At 43.9% G+C, this 18,502-nt stretch overlaps 1 protein-coding gene and 1 long non-coding RNA gene across 5 annotated transcripts in view; one reads left to right on the forward strand and one right to left on the reverse strand.

Annotated features, from left to right (window-relative positions):
* Positions 1-577, reverse strand: part of Ralgps2 (Ral GEF with PH domain and SH3 binding motif 2) — a 137,244-nt gene extending 136,667 nt beyond the window's left edge. For both annotated transcript variants that reach the window (XM_021173203.2, XM_021173192.2), the window contains exon 1: positions 476-577. The gene's annotated coding sequence lies outside the window, so the exon portion shown is untranslated. The remainder of the gene's footprint in view (positions 1-475) is intronic.
* Positions 7-13,954, forward strand: LOC147006175 (uncharacterized). 3 transcript variants are annotated; one of them, XR_015048032.1, is made up of 4 exons: positions 7-51; positions 10,624-10,912; positions 11,975-12,136; positions 13,421-13,954. It is a non-coding gene; the product is annotated as an uncharacterized LOC147006175 (long non-coding RNA). The 3 variants fall into 3 exon arrangements; XR_015048033.1 differs by having other exon boundaries at positions 13,425-13,954; XR_015048031.1 differs by having other exon boundaries at positions 10,624-12,136.
* The last annotated feature ends 4,548 nt before the right edge of the window (positions 13,955-18,502 follow it).

Genomic DNA, 18,502 nt, shown 5'->3' on the forward strand with positions numbered 1-18,502 from the left:
AGGGGGGCGGGGAGGCGCGGCGGCAGCGCACAGGTCCGGGCTTCCTTCCAGGTCAGCTCCCCATCGCCTCCCCGAGCCCGGTGTTTACGAGCCCGCCTAAGCCCACACAGCAAAGGAATCCTGGGCGCTGTGGGCAGCTAGCGCGGCGGTGCGGGAGCCCCCTCCGTGTCCGCGCGCGGCCTCCGCCGCCGCGGCGCCGCTCACCCCGCGCTCCGCGGGCGGTTCGGCCCCGCAACAGGTCACCCGCCTCGGCTCGGTGACCCGGGTGCAGGCGCCCGGGCCGAGAGGGGGTGTGGCTGGCGCGGCGGGGCCCGGCCCCGGCTCACCTGAGAGGCTGAGGCTACGCCGGGGCCTCCGCCACCGCGGGACCGCGAGCGACCCGCAGCCCGCCCTCCCGCGCCGCGCACCGCGGCCGCCGCCGCCATTGCCCGCGCCTCCCCGCACGGCCGCCCGCCCGCCCGCCCGCCACGCCGACCTGTGCAGCCGCGGCCGTCGCCTCCGCTTCGCCCGCGGCTCCGAGGCAAGCGCTCGCCCAACCGAGCAGTCGGCGTCTCTCATTCAGCGCCCGCCGCCGGCGCTCGGGGGAGGGGAGTGCGCCGGATCCACCCCGGCCGCGCAGGGGGCGCGCGCCGGGCGGGCGGGGCGGAGCGGCGCGCGCACCAACCGAGCGCGCTCGCGCGGCCGGGAACGCCGGGTCGCCGGGGTCTCGGCGCAGTCTGCGGGCGCCGGGCTATGCCCGCCGAGGCCAACTGCCGCCCGTACCGGTGTCCGCGGCGCGTGCCCCAGCCGCAGCCGCAGCACGGGCCGCAAGGACGAGCCGCAGGGCTCAGGACGGACAGGTGTGGCCCCGCGGCTGCTCCCCGCACGGGTCTCGTTGGCGCCTGGGACGCGGGCGTTGCTCCCCGCTCGGGCCAGAGGACAAAAGTCTGGAAACGCTTGGCCCCCAGATCAAATACCCAGTCAGTGAGGGCGGCGTCCTTAGGAGTCGTGGCGGACAAGTGGAGGGGGGCTGCAAATGTGAAGAGTCACCCCACAGCCGTGGGATCTTAAATGATGGAGTCTGCACTCTCGCACATCATCATGCCGGAAGTGTTGGGTCGGCCTCTTTAGGTGTTAAGCAGGGTGGCTGCCCGTGGTTTAATGAGCAAATAACAATATTTCGCATCCCCTAGTCCCGGATTGATGAGTTTCAGGTGGACTGTATTTTCACGCCATTGCGGGAACGTGATTCTAAAAGGTGAAATTTTTCCTGTGAATGAAAGGGAATAGAAGGGTGTTGTTTCTTGGGGTGCACCTAGGTGGCCTACTTAAACTTAGCACCATTTGATGCAGTGTGACTTAGTGGAAGGTTTTCAGTGAGCCACCTTGGTGTATCATTAGGTCATTCGGGAATAGATGCGATTCTTTTCTAGGCATTGTGCAGTGGAGGGTGGAGGGACAGTTCTATAGCAGCACTGAGTGTAGATTGTGAAGGGACCAAACTCGTTTGATTTCCTTTTTCTCTATAATAACTAATCAAAACAATGGATTCTTTTATGCAGAAGAAAGTTAACCACTGTCCCCTTTGACCACTGTTCCCTTCTGTGGAGAAGGTAGAAGAACGCTCCTTCATCCCCTTGGTTAAATCACGCCCGAGCAAAAGTAGGTGGAAGATAGAAACAAAGCAAGGAAAAGCGATAAAGCCCAGTGCTGGTTTTTATTCCGTTTTAAGTTGGAAGTCTCTCCAATAGATGCACAGAAACCAAAAAGAAGAAAAGACTGTCAGAAATCTTCAACTGAGCGTAGACTAAAGAAAAGGGGGCGGGGCTAAGGAACACTAGTGACCAAAAGGCTTCAGGAGAACTACTTAGATGCAGTTTTCACTTAGATGCTGTTTTCTTCAAGTCCCAAAGAAACAACAGACAAACTGAAGTAACAGTTGGGAGGGGGAACCCTTTGAGTCACTGAGTAAATGATTGATCTTTCTTTCCCCAAGTTAGTAAGAGAGTAAGGAAAAGGTGGATGGCTATGTGCCAACAACAATACATTCAAAGATAGATAGATGATAGATATAGATACACACACATATTGCGTGTGTGTATATATACATATATATATATAATTGTCCCAAGTTATTAACTGCTTTTAAAGTAGGAAAAATAAGGAGCCTCGGGGAATTTCATTTGGTATAAATGTCTTGCAGCCACTTGAATTGGAGCTTCATAAAAACAAAGATCCCAGGTCCCCACATCTGCCAGTAATTTTCACAGTTTACTGTAAAAGCAATAAAATTTTCACTCCAGCTTTGAAGAGAAAAGGCCCAAGAGTTCATGGATTTTATACAGGAGATTCCTATGCCTACATAATGTCTGAATTTGGAATAAATCACTCCAAATGGGTTGCTCATGTTGACAGCCTGCAAAACCACACTTTTACTACTCTTAAGAGCTCAGGATTTTCTAAACTTGATAAGGTTGAGAATTTCTGTATGAAAATATATTTTAAAAAAAAGCTTGGGAGAAGCTGAGATGATGACTTAAGAGGCAAAGGTGATAACCTGGCAGGCCCGAGGATCAGAGGTCAGTCCCTGTGTGATGAGTATAAAGCTAGATGTGGCAAGCCTGTCATCCTGAAATCCTGCAAGGAAATGGGAGGTGGGAACAGCAGACTTTTGGCTGGAAGCTCTTGGGCCAGTTAGCCTGGGATGTACAATTGTGCAACTCGTCAGCAGAAATGAGAGAGACCCTGTCTCAATCAGGTGGAAAGTGAAAGCTGCCCTCTCCCCACAAGCTATGACCTGGGTGCCCACATGTGCACACACAAAAAACAGAAGCTGGGTGTGGTACTCCATTTGTAATCCCTGGGCTCAGGTGGCTGAGATAGGAGGACTGTCTTCTTTTCCAGGCCAGCCTGGACTACAGTAGAAGATCCTAGCTCCAAAAACCAAAAGGATAGAAAACAGCTTATCTACTTACGTTTTTGTTGTTTATAAACCTTGAGTTATTTCTCAAAGTCTGTTCCCCATCCATTTATATGTAAATGAAGCAATGACTATTTGCAACGAATATTCTTTACCAGAGCATTATTTTTTGTAGTTCTTTAAGTTGCTCTATGAGAGCCATTTGCTTTTGCCAAAAGAGAGGAAATATGCAGAATCTGAGAACAAAAAATGCTAATGGATATAACAGAAACGCTCTTATATAAAATAGAAGTCGATAACAATTCAATACGCTTAAATGTCACTTCAGGGGAGTTACCATTGTGTAACTGTTTTATTACTGTGCTTTACTTCCAAAGGTAAGCCAAGGGATCCATTTAGATAGAGAATTAGCACATCAAAGGCAAAACACAACTACAGCAAAAAGATCAACAAACGATGTATCTTATTGTCAAAACCAATCAGACAGGCTTCTTGAGGAAACCTGTCAGTCATGGTTCCAGTGCTCTTATCTAAAATATAGGCAGAGCAGGATATTCACAACTCTCTGGGGGGACAGATGTAAGAAAGGACCTCAAAGGGTTCCACAGAAAACAGTTTAAGGAGAGTCCGCTGGACTCCCAGTGGAGAAACACATGCTATAGTTTCCGAACAAAGTTGATCCACAGACTATTCAAATCTGAGTGCCATATTAAGTAATTTCCAATTAAGCTATCCTTAAAGGAGGAATTCTGTATCAGGCATGAATCAGCAGGGATTTATTAAAGATGATTAGTATTTCCCTGGAATTCTCTTTGGCGGCAAGTTTGTGTGTAAGTAAGTGTTAGAATTTTTAAATGTTTTTCAATATTAAAGACAGTTTCAGAGGCTGGAGAGTGGCTCAGCACTGAGTGGCTGCTCTTCCAGAGGTCCTGAGTTCAGTTCCCAGGCACCATAGTGACCCACAACCATCTGTAATGGGATCTGATGCCGTCTTCTGGTGTGTCTGAAGAGAGCATATGCATCTATATGTGTGTATATATACTCATATACATGAAATAAATCTTAAAAAGAATAAAGACAGTTTCGGCAATTATTTATCTGACATGACTATTAAAGAAGTTGTTGAGGGGTTATAATTATTCTAGATAAACAGTTTAAACCATTTTCATTGATTGTTTTTCTTTGAAATGTCACTACCTTTTTTCCTTTAATACCATCCAGCTTGTAACTCAGCAGTACAGTGCTTGTCTGGCATGTTCAAGGCCCTGTGTTCAGTCTGCAGTATCACAAGGAAACAGAGCACAGTGTAGCTGAACCTTTGCCGACGTGCCCGCTGTGATATAGGATGTCCTTAGGAGCTCAGAACATCTTTTTCTCATAATCATTAATAGACAGTCTTGGCCACTCTTTTTCTGCAGCATCACGGATCTGGCACTGAGAACTGAGTTTTCAGCTGTCCTGGTACTGTCCCTACTGATATAGCACTGCCTTGCTATAGTGATATACACACACATACCTCTGAAGTGCCTTATAGCATGTAGAGTACAATGTAAAAACAAATAGTATTTAAACAAAACAAAAATGTTAAAAAAAAAAAAAAGAGCTCTGATTTGGGGGCCATTTTTTTTTTATCAGAAAGTCCTTTTGTTGTGTCTTCCTCTAAGTTTGGATAATTGCATTTATCTGATAGCTTTTTTCCAATTAAGTGGATCTTGTTCAAGTTTCCTTATGAGAAATTTAAGCATAAATTTTCAGATGTGGTGGAAAGAAAAGTTCATTATCCAATATCACATCCATTTCCTTTAAAATATCAAATAGGTTCAAGTTTTTAAAGGAATTCATAAGTCCATACTAATAATAAACAGCTTGGCTAGGGATATAGGTCAGAAGTAGAGTGCTGACAACATGCATGAGACCCTGAGTTTGTCCCCACCACTAATAAAGAAAAATGGTACTAATAAATAGGAATAAAAAGAAATATTCTTATGTTAGAGTATAGAGTGGGAAAAGACCATTATGCAGTAAGTGGCAAAGACTAGGGAGAACCATCCATGGAACTTTAGGAGGGAGTATACAGGAGGAACCAGTTGTATGAATGCCTGGCCTTAGTGAGTTTGTCTGCTTTAACTACAAGGGCAAAGCCAGTTCATCACAGTTGGATCACAGATGAGGGACAGACAGACAGACAGACAGACATCATTTGCCTTCAGATCTGAATCTCTGGAGATGGCACCTAAATGGGGCAATGATGCTCAGTCCCCAGTGAACAACATTTGGGTCGGTTTTGTAAAGTGGGATGAACTGTCTTTGGGGCATGCTAATGTCATGAAAGACAAACGCTATGAAAATACAAGAGTGGGCATGGTGTGACACTGAGCGACATGGGAGCTACTGGGCTGGGGCTTCTATAGGAAGGAAAACGGCATTGCTGGGTCAACAGGGAAACATGATAAATCCATTCCAGTCTTTCAATAACGTTAAAGTTACTGACATTAGTAATGACTAATTACATTCTTAGAAATATACGCTAAAGTATTCAAAAGTAAAGGGCATATATGACTTTTAAAAATACACTGTCTACAGGTATTATGCAAATATATATGTAATGATAAAATTTTAACAGCAGGTGACTAGGTAAACAGTGGGCATTTCTATAAATTCATAATTAAGTCCAATAAAAGATCTTTTATTTTTGGTTTTGGTTTTTGGAGACAGTTTCATGTGGTATAAACTGACGTCAAGATCAGAGGATCATTGGTGAGAAGGACACAACATCTGCCCCAACACTGGGAGTAACTGGAATCAGCAGGACCCAGGCACCCAGGAACTCTTCCCCACCAGTGGCACAGGTTCCTTCCAGTCTCCTCCTGTCACATAATAATCAAAACACCAAATGCCCTAAACAAAGAAAGTATATTAAAAACACAAGTAACATATAAAGGCAGACCTATTAGAATTACACCGGTCTTCTCACCAAAGACGATTAAAGGTAGAAGATCCTGGACAGATCTAATAGAGACCCTAAGAGAACATGAATGCCTGCCCAGGCCACTCTACCCAGCAAAACTCTCAATTACCATAGCTGGAGAAAACAAGATATTTTATGACAAAACCAAATTTACATAATACCTTCCCACAAATCTAGCCCTACAAAGGATAATAGATGGAAAACACCAACATGAGGGAAACTACACCCTAGATAAAGCAAGAAAGTAATCTTTCAACAAACTCACACAAACATAATTCCACCTCTAGCAACAAAAATAACAGGAAGTAACTATCACTTTTTCTTAATATCTTTTAACATCAGTGGACTCAATTCCCCAAAAAAGACTAACAGGCTGGATATATAAACTGGACTCAATATTTTGCTGTATACAGGAAACACACCTCACTGACAAAAGCAGACACTACTTCAGAGTAAAGGTTGGAAAAGAATTTTCCAAGCAAATGGTCCCAAAAAACAAGCTGGAGTAACCATTTTAATATCGAATAAGATGAACTTTCAAACCAAAAGTTTTCAAAAAAGATAAGGAAGGAAAAAATACTGGTCAAAGGAAAAAAAAATCTACCAAGATGAACTCTCAATTCTGAATATCTATGCTCCAAATGCAAGGATACCCACATTCATAAAAAGAAACTTTACTGAAGCTCAAAGCACACATCACACCTCACACAATAATCATGGGAGACTTCAATACTCCACTCTCAGCAATGGACAGATCATGGGAACAGAAACTAAACAGGGACACAGTGAAACTAACAGAAGTTATGAAACAAATGGATCTAACAGATATCTATAGAACATTTCATCCTGGAGCAAAAGAATATACCTTCCTCTCAGCACCTCATGGTATCCTCTCCAAAACTGACCATATAATTGGTAACAAAACAGGTCTCAACAGATACAAGAAGACTGAAATAATCCCAGGCATTTTATCAGATCACTACCGACTAAGGCTGGTCTTAAATACCAACAAGAACAACGGAAAGCACACATACACATGGAAGCTGAAAATGCTCTACTCAGTGATAACTTGGTCAAGGAAGAAATAAAGAAATGAAAGGGTTTTTAGAATTTAATGAAAATGAAGACACATCATACCAAAACTTTGGGGACACAATGAAAGCAGTGGTAAGAAGAAAACTCATAGCTCTAAGTAACTCCAAAAAGAAACTGAAGAGAGCTTACACTAGCAGCTTGACAGCACACCTGAAAGCTCTAGAACAAAAAGAAGCAAATACACCCAAGTAGATGGCAGGAAATAATCAAACTCAGGGCTGAAATCAACCAAGTAGAAACAAAAAGAACTATACAAAGAATCAGCAAAACCAGGAATGGTTCTTTGAGAAAATCAACAAGATAGATAACCCCTTAGCCAGACTAACCAGAGTGCACAAAGACAGTATCCAAATTCATAAAATCAGAAATGAAAAGGGAGACATAACAACAAAATATATCTTAAAATAATTATTCTGTTTGTTGAATTTTTTAAGGTTTATTTATTATTATACATAAGTACACTGTAGCTGTCTTCAGACGCACCAGAAGAAGGCATCAGATCTCATTACAGGTGGTTGTGAGCCACCATGTGGTTGCTGGGATTTGAACTCAGGACCTTCGGAAGAGCAGTTGGTGCTCTTAACCACTGAGCCATCTCATTAGCCCTGTTTGTTGAATATTAACAGTTGAAAATATTAAAATCATGTTCTACAAACAAACAAAAAAATTGACTTCAAGCTCACTATACTGCAGAGAATGACTTTAAATTCCTGGCTTGTTCTGCTTCCACTTCCCAAATTCTGGGATTACAGGCCTGTGGCACCACATCCTGCTCAAAGGGTTTTTTTTTGTTTTGTTTTTTAAGATTTATTTATTTATTATATGTAAGTACACTGTAGCTGTCTTCAGACACTCCAGAAGAGGGCGCTAGATCTCGCTACGGATGGTTGTGAGCCACCATGTGGTTGCTGGGATTTGAACTCTGGACCTTCGGAAGAGCAGTCGGGTGCTCTTACCCACTGAGCCATCTCACCAGCCCCTCAAAGGGTTTTTTTTAAACAACAGGAAAATTCTTATTTGAGTCAGGTGAGGCCATAGGCCTATAATCCCAGCCCCTGGGAAGAATATAGTGTTTCCTAATGATCTCCTTGCTTTAGACAACTGGCACACATTTTCTCCTACATCATTTTCTTAAAAACAAAACAAAACAAAAAAATCCCCAAGATGTATTTATTAACTCATTTATTTATACATTTATTTCTTGTATCTGTGTGTCTGTACGTGCATATACGTGTCATGGCCCTTGTATGAAAGCAGTTATTTGTTCATTCTCTCATGTGGTTCCAGGGACCCAAGCTCTGGTCATCAGACTTACTGCAATCCCCATTAAACAGTGAGCTGGTCCTCCTACCCCGTCTTCGCTGTATCATGAATACTGACCCAAATCACCACCCAATTCACAGCCCACATCCTGCGTACTTCTCTAAAGTAGCACCTCGGATCTGCTATAACCTCAGTCTACCCTACTTGTTCACCTGCATTCTTTGGCTGATTGAAATATGCACATTCGTGTTTCTCCTTACAAAATAACACTTCCATTACAACACATCTCCCACTCCACTTTTTTCTTAGGATCCAACTAAAGACCCACTTTCTGCTTCTTCCAGGATCTCTCCCTTCTCCACACAGGTGTGGAGGTCACACATTAGAGTCCTCTGGCTTTGACAGTCTACTATAGAATGGTTTACTGTGTTGTCAGTGTGCGCATTTCTTTCCTGTTTTGTAAAGTCTCCCTTACACAGGCTCTCCCCGTGTAGCATTGGCTATCCTGGAACTTGCTATGTAGACCCAGGCTGACCTTGAATTTGCAAGAATCTTCCTGCTCTGGTGGGATTATAGATATTTGGCACCATGCCTGGCCAAAGACATACATTTCCTACGTCCCCCAGTAAACTATAAGTTCTTGGACAGAATAATCCATGAATTTCTTTAGATTTATTTTTTTAATTGAGCACTTACAATAGACAGGCATGACAGCCAGTGCTTTATATAACGTCACCTTAAGTCTCATGATGGCCCTGAAAAGTCCGTCTTTTAAAAATATGTTTTGATTACATGACTCAAAAGTGTTGAATAATTTGCCCAGGGTCATGCCACTGGGAAGAGACAAAGTTGACATCCAATCTAGGCATTCTGCCTCATGTCCCCATGGTATGTTGTTTCCAGTGAAACCTCTTCACATGTGTCCTTGTCAATCATAGCACAATGTCACATATGTTGATGAGGCTTAGAAAATACTGAATGCTAACAATGAACCATCCAGTGGATGCGAGATACCCAACACATGTTTAGTTTAAAAAGTGATTTCTACAACTTACTTACGTTATGAAAGCTCAAGAATTCCAAACAAGGGGCTGGTGAGATGGCTCAGCGGTTAAGAGCATTGACTGCTCTTCCAAAGGTCCCGAGTTCAAATCCTAGCAACCACATGGTGGCTCACAACCATCCGTAACGAGATCTGAAGCCCTCTTCTGGTGTGTCTGAAGACAACTACAGTGTGCTTACATATAATAAATAAATAAATCTTAAAAAAAAAATTCCAAACAAGTGAACCGCTTTCAAAATCCTTTTGATTAAAGAAAAGTTACAATGGAGGGCTAGGTGGGTGGCTAAGAGGATAAGAGCCCTCTTCCTATGAGCACAAAGCAGTGACTTTGAATCTCCAGCACCCACATGACTGAACTCATGGTGGGGCTGTGTAACCCCAGCACTGGAGAAGAAAGACAAACAGATCCCAAGAGCATATTAAAGAGTGGCAGCATCAGGAAGGCTCAGGACCTTAGAAGAATCTAACAACCAACGCCTGAAACGAGCAAGCCAACCTAAGTTCCCACTGAGCATTGCAAAATGACTCAAATGCTTGCTTGCCATGTGTAACCAAACATCACTGAGAACAAAACAAAGTTTTGGGAAGGAAATGAAGGGGAGAGGAAGGAGGGAAGGGAAGGGAAGGGAAGGGAAGGGAAGGGAAGGGAAGGGAAGGGAAGGGAAGGGAAGGGAAGGGAAGGGAAGGGAAGGGAAGGGAAGGGAAGGGAAGGGAAGGGAAGGGAAGGGAAGGGAAAGTCACAACCATTGTAAACAGACTCCATTCGGTTTTGTAATCAGTTTTTGGTTGAACCTTAGGAATGAACAGTGCTCATATACATTCTCCTTTCCTTTCCTTTTTTTTTTTTTTTTTTTTTTGTTTAAAAAAAAAAAGATGTGTTTATTTTATTTTATGTGCATGTGCCTGTATGAGTGCATGTGTACCGCCTGCAGCTGTCTTGGAGGTTAGAGGGCATTGGATCTTAAAACTAGAGTTACTTGGCAGCTGTGAGATGAATTCTAGGAACAGAACCCTGGTTGCCTGCAAAAAGATAAAGGACTCCTAAAAGCCGAGCCATCTTTCTTTCTAGCCAACAGCCCCGCCCCCCCGGGGGGGGGGGGCTTTCACTGCCACGCCTACTGAAAGCTTGGCTCAGGAAATGTTTTCAGGTGGGGCTGTGTCAATCGTGTGACTGGCCTGCTTTCTTTATAGAAATGTATTCGTAAGTGACCAATAAGCAGCTTGCACATCAGCTTGTGTTTCATATAAATCTTAACATCTGTGGATTCTCCACTTCAGAACTGTGGGGTTCTTTCCCAGTAGGTACCTTGAACTGTACTTTCTGCTGTGTTAAAGGAGTGATACCTACTCAGAGCAATGAGTCCTGACCTGAACGGTTTCCTGTGGTTGGAGGTGAGTTCTGGGGACAAGGAGAACAGGAGAAGCCAAAGCATGAACGCCAGTTCACCTGCAGCTCGCTGGAGGCAAGCACGGCATAAGTAAAGAGCTACTGCCCAAGCACTCTGTTCCCGATTCATTTTCACATGCATAAATCTTTTCTTCCTGAATTTGGCAGACAGGATCTTACTACAAAAATCAGGCTGACCTCAGACAGACATATACCTGCCTCTGCCTCCTGAGTGCTGTGAGTAAAGACATGCACAAACATGAGTGGCTAAATTTGGCATCTATGAAGATACACTGTCCTCTGTCTCAGTTTTTTTAATATCATTGGTGTATGTGCGTGTGCATGTACGTGTGCGTGTGTCTGTGTCTGTGTGTGCATGTTCCAATGCTGAGGACAGAGCCCAGGGCCTCACAAATGCCAAAGGAGCACTATATCACTAACCTACATCCACAGACAGTGAGCAAGCCCTCATAATCCTACTTCAGCCTCCACTATAGCCTTGGCTAAAATGATGGCTCCGAGTTACTGTGACCCAGTAACCACCCCTCCCCTGCTCCCAGAGGAGATGCCCTAAGCCATACTCTCCACCCTTCCACTTTCTCTAGGAATGTGGAACAAAATCATGAGAAACAGTCTGCTGACTCTGGGAGCCAAACCTCTCAACTTATGGGAGACTTGAGATAAATTAGCAAGGGAAGGAAGCCCATATCTCCCATGGAGAATACAAGGCAGAAAAGGGACAGAGGCTACATGAAGGGCGTTTCCTGGGCTCACTGGCCTATCTTGTCTTTATTCCTCGCTACTGTCCCCATGCCTGTGCCTTAAGCTGGTGTGTCTCATTTTCTATTCGTTTAACTAAACCATTCCTTAGCTAGAATGCCAACTATGATGTATACACTGCTTCTGAGCCTCCTAAGAACTGATCTTTTATTTATTAATAATCCCATTGTTTATCCCAGTAGAAATAATATTATGGTGGACACATGGTGAACTCGGAGTTAGATCATTCCCCTAGTTAACCACAGTAAACAACCCCCTGGCATAGCCAGCTTCCCTTGCGTTAAAATTAAGATAATATTCTCCCTAGTCTCCATATCCTTAATATCACAGAAACAACTTTAACTTTGAGCAGCATTTTAGAACATCAGGTACTGTTCCTTGTAGGATGCCACTATGCAAGTTTCTGAGCATTTCCTTGAATTGCTAAAGTTAATTTAGATGTTGGGCCCTAACCTGATGGTACCAAACCTGTCCTGACTATGTCTCCATTTTCTTCCTTTTTGATTCCATATTGCCTAGGACCACTGGGTAACTGTGTGGTCAAAGCTGCATTTGCCTTGTCCCACATTCAGCTGGGAACACCGCCTTTCAGATATCCAGGCCTCTGCATCACTAACCCCTGGCCATCGATATGATGCACACCCAAGCTAGACTCCTGGAGATCTAACTGCACTTACTCAGGTAACATGTCATAAGCCCACTTCATCCTTTCCAGAGCTATGCATAGGATAAACCCAAAGTAGGTTCCAAATTTACATTGCAGAATTTCCTGCCTCATCTCAGTGTCTCAGGGAGACTGGCCATGCAAGGGTGTCAGAAAAAACATCTTTCAGCACCTATTTCCTCTCAGGGCAGACACAGCTGCATCCTCTCCTCATCCAAGCTCTTTCTGACTTCTTTCCCTTTGGCCCTTATTTCAATTTGACAGTCAGTACTTTGTTTCCATTAGGTAGGGGCAGAAGTATGCTTTTCTTATGTTTCATAAGTCCCCTAGGGACAGCCCCATGGATGATGCTTAGCTATGAAGGTTTTAGGTAAGATATGAATCCGATTCAACTAACCATACAAAATGTATAATCAGCAAATAAAAGTCTCCATCTAAAACAATAATCATTAAAATCTAGGGCAAGAAATGGAGAAAAAGGATGAAGACTGAATCCTCAGGAAGAGAAATAATTATTTTGTTTGAGGTACTGGGACTTGAACTCAGAGCCTTGTGCATTCTAGGCAAGTGTTCTGCCTCTGGGCTTTATGCCTACCAAGAAAAGAAAAAGATTCAGTCACTAGGACAGTATTTGTTTTTTGCAGAAAGCCTTTTGACATAATTCTTCCTACGGTCAGATTCCAGATATATCAGTAAGACACTCATTGCTTCCCTGAATGTCATCAGGAAGAAAAAAAAATATGTGGCTGGTATAAAATGAGATAAGAAGCTGGAAATTGTAGAATGTTAGACATCTTTTTTAAAAAATGAAAAAAAAGTTTCAAAGAGAAAAATTCAAAGGGAGGGGCTTAGAAGAACAGTCTGGACACAAACTGGTCAAACACTGAACTATTCTTGGAGTGGAAAATGTCCATCTCTTGATATAGAACTATTTTCTGAGAGGATCTATGAGAACGGGTAGAGGTAGAGGAAGAGAATCAGGAGATGTCTCATTGGTCAGCCTGGTTATATACTTAGGTAGTTTAATAAATTCTCATTCTGACTCCTCCCTTGCTCAGTCAGTGGCCTCACCAGGCTCCGAGCAATTTCTCAATCTGAAAAGTATGGAAAGACCAGCATCCCCTGAACATCTGTCCTCATGCTGGGCATCTGGGCTTCTTCACGCACCAAAGCCTAACCCACTTTTCAAATGTGCTTAATAGAATTTCTAGAAACCATTGTGCTGCCAGTTGGTGTCACATTTCCACAGAACTTTCTATGTTGTATTTGATTTTCTATTTGTTGACTTTTTTTTTTTTAAGACAGGGTCTCCTACAGCCCAGACTGGCCTCCTGTTCTCCCTGATTCTGATTCAGAATGCTGGGATTATATGCATGTACTACCATACTCAACTTATATAATTTCATATAACAGACTCTAAGTTCCTTGAAGATAACGGTTGTCTTCAAATTTGGAGATCTTTCTGACCCAGGCGCCAGTGTCTTGCATGGACTGTGTAACAAAGCAGCATGAATGTACACTGTTAATGGACAGACTGCTTGGCTTTAAATATCTACATGGTGAATCACAGCTTCTTCAAAGTATCCTATCATAGCTTCTTTTCTCCAGAAACCTTTCTCTTTGTAGCCTTGATTATTGTTTTGCAATTTGGGGGAGTTAGGGATGCTGAAGTTACATCTTGACTAAAGGAGCTGGTTTTAATATTGTATCCATTTCTAAGACCCTTTATTATAAACAGATACTTTCTCTCTGTTTCCTCCTAGCTGATTTTTAAGTTCCTTGAAAGTGGGGACCCAAGCCTTCAGTTTTATCACATGGTGTATGCACTTTTCTGAACACCCCTCTCCCGGTACCTGTGGCAGGTATTAGATAAGTCAGGAGGTCAAGGTCGAGTTGCTAGGAAGTGGCGGCTTGTGAATTCGATGTGAGGCAGTTCTGCTCCAGAGTCGCCATCTTGGAACTCCACCTTACGGCACCCAAGAGGCTTCAAACGTAACCTATGGTGCTGCCTGGCTGCCTCTTGGCTATCATGCATTCCATTCTTATAGAAATATTAGACTACCACTGAGTTATCCCTGATACCACAACTATGTCAAAGTTCTTCTCTGTATCCAACACCTCACGACAACATTCTAGAGCCCCTTGCTGCTGCCTGCCACAGAGGACCTCGGCAGCACAGTCTACTGAAGGTTGTCTAGGCTCTGCCTCTCATCAGCTATGGGAATAAGGCAAGGCGCTGAGTATCTCTCAGATTCAGTTCTTCATCAGGAAGACAAGGAATCATAAAACCCCCATCAGAAGGGGGTGGGAATAATGGCACAGTGCTTGATCAGTGTGCACTGTTCAACCCCCAAAACAGAAAACAAACACACAGAAAGTGTGGAGAGAAGATGGAAACAAGGTGGCTACCAAGATATCTGGAACATAATAGGTGGTCAATAGGTAGCAGCTGTTGTTATTCTTTTAGTAGTTCATAAAGTTACATAGTTACATACAGGACATAGAGGTACTCATACAGGTTTGCCACTCAGCCTGCTGGTGTGTATGTGTACGCTGTTGCTAAAAACCGACCAGATTATAAATCATCACAATGTCAGTCAAGATGGTCCCTGATGGACCCACGTATCTTTGCTGTAGCCCCATTATCTCCAGAGAATCTGCTGTGTGGTATCCCTACAGCTGTCAAGAAAGAAAAAACAAAAAAGCAAAACCAAAAACCCCGTGACGATATTGATCTTGGATATTTCTTGCTTGTAAAGAATAAATTATTTCTCTATCTTTGTTAATGCAAAGTCATTTATAACTATCCCTTCTAACAAATCAGGTTAGATCACAGGCCTGTCACTGGAGAGTTATTCCGATTCAGGGATTTGCAGTACTCAAAGAAAAAAGACCAAGCGGTTGACACTTACTGTGCTGTATCCTAAAGTCAGGAAGGACAGAATAAAGACACTTGTGTTTGGAGGAGACTGGGGGAGGGGGGTGGGGGGGCTCCCTGTTCTCTCGACCTCTTGTATTCCTCCCAGCTGATACTGGATTCAGCCACCGAGAACAGCCAAGTGTCATCTAGCCTCTGCTTTCCTCCAACCCCCAACCAAACAGAGTGAGGGCAGACAGGACAGTTCCCAGTTACCAACTTCTAACTGGGCGGTAGTATCCACAAACAGATTCAATTGCCTTTAAACGTGTATAGCATTTCAGAGCACACTGTGCCAGAAGTACTGTATGTCCTGTAGTGTGTGATCTGTACTATATGACACATTAAATTCACATCACTTTTTTGTTTGTTGGTTGGTTTTCAAGACCTTGCTGGAACTCACTCTGTAGACCAACCAAGCTGGCCTTGAACTCAGAGATCTGCCTGTCCCTTGCCTCTGCATCTGGAGTGCTGGAATTAAAGGCATGTGGCACTACCACGGGCTCCCCCATAGTCACTGTTCTTATTTTGTTGAATATCATTGGTTCTGAAGGTTAAACTGTCAACTGGAAATGCAGGGATTTGGGGGCTAGGGATCTAGTTCTGTCTGTGTCTTTTGTCCAAAGAATTTACACTACAGATCCAGTATCCGATGGTGAAACGCCAGCTCTACCTGGTCTGTCCAGCTGCAGCCTCCCTCCTCGGCAAACAGGCAGGCCCCAACTCACAAGTTCTGTTCAAAAAGGCTACAGAAGCTTGGTGTGCAGAGCTCAGGAAATAGTCCCCACTGAAGCAATGTTATAACGACGCGGCTGGGACCTCAGTTTTGCCCACGGCAATTTATTTATTCATTTATAACACAGTTAAATGTGAGCTTAGTCCAAGAGGGGGAAAGTACTTCCCCCCTTTCTGGGTACAAAATGAATCTAGACAAAGCTGGTGCATGGGCTGTGTATTGGGTATTCTCCCACTTCCTGTCTGATTCCTCTTTCCATCTTACTGCATCCTTTACTGGGGGCCCAAGGGCACCAGTCAGAGGAACCCATCTATTCAGACCTGCTCCACCCTGCAAAGACCTTAGCTTTGTCTTTCCTTAGTACTTAAAACTCCACCCTCCTCTATCTCTTCTCCACCTATCATCTCTCTCACTTTTGGTCCCCGCCCTATTCCACCCCTAGGCTGTCTTCCCATCAAACATCCGCGCCCTGGGTGGAGTTAACCTTAGCAGATTAGGGGAAAGGAAATCTGGTTTATCTGTGAAAGCGAAACCCAGTAAGAGCTGACAGCTTCCTGGGTGCCTGGGGTTATTCCACACGGGCCTCAACTATTTAGCTCCTCAACTGGTGAGAAAGGAGTAAACCCAGCGAGCATCCGTGGAAAGACTCCTACCCGGTTTTACCGGGTCTTAATACTCCGCTCAGTAATGAAGGTGGATGTGAATCCGAGGCAGTCTAAGTGATGCAATGGTCTCATTCTTTTTTTTTTAAATTTTTAATATTTTTATTACATATTTTCCTCAATTACATTTCCAATGCTATCCCAAAAGTCCCCCATAGCGCCCCCCACTTCCCTACCCACCCATTCCCATTCTTTTGGCCCTGGCATTCCCCTATATTGGGGCATATAAAGTTTGCAAGTCCAATGGGCCTCTCTTTCCAGTGATGGCCGACTAGACCATCTTTCGATACATATGCAGCTAGAGACAAGAGCTCCGGGGTACTGGTTAGTACATCATGTTGTTCCAACTATAGGGTTGCAGATCCCTTTAGCTCCTTGGGTACTTTCTCTAGCTTCTCCATTGGGAGCCCTGTGATACATCCAATAGCTGACTGTGAGCATCCACTCCTGTGGCAATGGTCTCATTCTAACTTTCCCAGAGGCTATGTGCCTTGAAAATGGAATGCCTCTCAAGTTGAAGGCATCTCTCTACTTCAGGCAGCACCAAAGAGAAGGGAAAGCCATTCAGATAGATTCAGGAAGATAATCTGGGGTTGGGCAGTCACCAGGCCATTGTGGAAAATTCAAAGGTTTCTAAGGCATTGTTAGGTGAAATGCAGGGCAGGCTTCACCTTGGTATTTTAGATTGTGTTCCTTCACATAGGCACAACCTGTGAAGATATCCTTTCTAGCCAAGCTAGGGTAGGGACTGCGCCAATTTTTGTTTTGTTTATTTGAGACATGGTCTCACTATGTAGTGCTAGCTGGCCTATAAATCAGTCACTCTGTAGACCTCACAGAGATCTGCCAGTCTCTGCTTCCCCGGTGATGGGATTAAAGGCATATACTACCACACCCAGCTTCTAATTTTCTCAATTCTTTCTCTTCTCAGTTTTGACACAGGCGAAATTTCTGAGTTGGAAGATAGCCTGGTCTACAGAGTGAGTTCCAGGGTTACATAGACTGTACAGAGAAACCCTATATTGAAAAACAAAGCAAAATAAAAAACAAAAACAAAAGAGAAGTGGTTGATATTGCTCATAAAAAAGGCATCAGGAAACATCAATAAAGGCCAGCCAATAGCATCAATGTGGTGGTAAATGACAATCAGCTCTGATTCCTGGTATGCTGACGTCCTTATGACAATCAGAGAACACATGTTCTCGGGGCAGCTGTTCCTCAGAGCCAGGTGGCTTTGGTATGCTGAAAGCAGACACTTTGACTCCAGAGACTCCCTCTTAATTGCTTTAAGTTGTCAAATGACACTTGGACCATGTATGTTTTTTTTTTCTTCTTCTTCTTCTTCTTTTTTCTTTCTTTCTTTCTTTCTTTCTTTCTTTCTTTCTTTCTTTCTTTCTTTCTTTTTTTTTTTTTTTGGTGGTAGTGGTAGTTACTGGGGATTGAACCCAGAACCTTACATATGCAAGGCTATGATACTAACACTGAGCTGGAATCCAATGTTCGCTTGCTTATGATCATAACTGTAAGCCAGTTTGGCAAGCTGTGGTGTTAGGCTGGGGACCCAGCCGTCACATTCTGCTGCTTCTCCCAGCAAGCTTCACTGTGTTCCTCCCTCTTTACTGTGAACTTTGCACCAAGTTGCAATGGAAGTTGCTGTGGGATTTATTTTATTTTTTTACCTATTTACTTTACATCTCGCTGACTGCCACACACACACAGACAATCCTTCCCCCATTCTCCTTCCCCTACTTCTCTGTGTGGGTGGGGGGTCCCTTGGGTTTCCCCCACACCCTGGCACTTCAAGTCTCAGCAAGGCTAGGTACTTCCTCTCCCACTGCTGGCCACACAAGGCAGCCCAGCTAGAAGAACACATCCCATGTACAAATTTCTAAACCTGGGCTTTGATGCTTGTGACATCATCTACTTGGAAGCCCTTGAGCTGTCTCACAAAAAACAAAACAAATCAAAACAAAACAAAGCCAACTCCTGACTGTCCTCTGCAGGAGAATACTGGGAGGTTGTAAAGGAATTAAGATTTTGGGTACAGAAGCCCCAAATTTTGAGCACT

This window comes from Mus caroli, unplaced genomic scaffold (assembly GCF_978045245.1).
Source record: "Mus caroli unplaced genomic scaffold, Mus_caroli_1 scaffold_1, whole genome shotgun sequence".
Taxonomy (NCBI): Eukaryota; Metazoa; Chordata; class Mammalia; order Rodentia; family Muridae; genus Mus; species Mus caroli.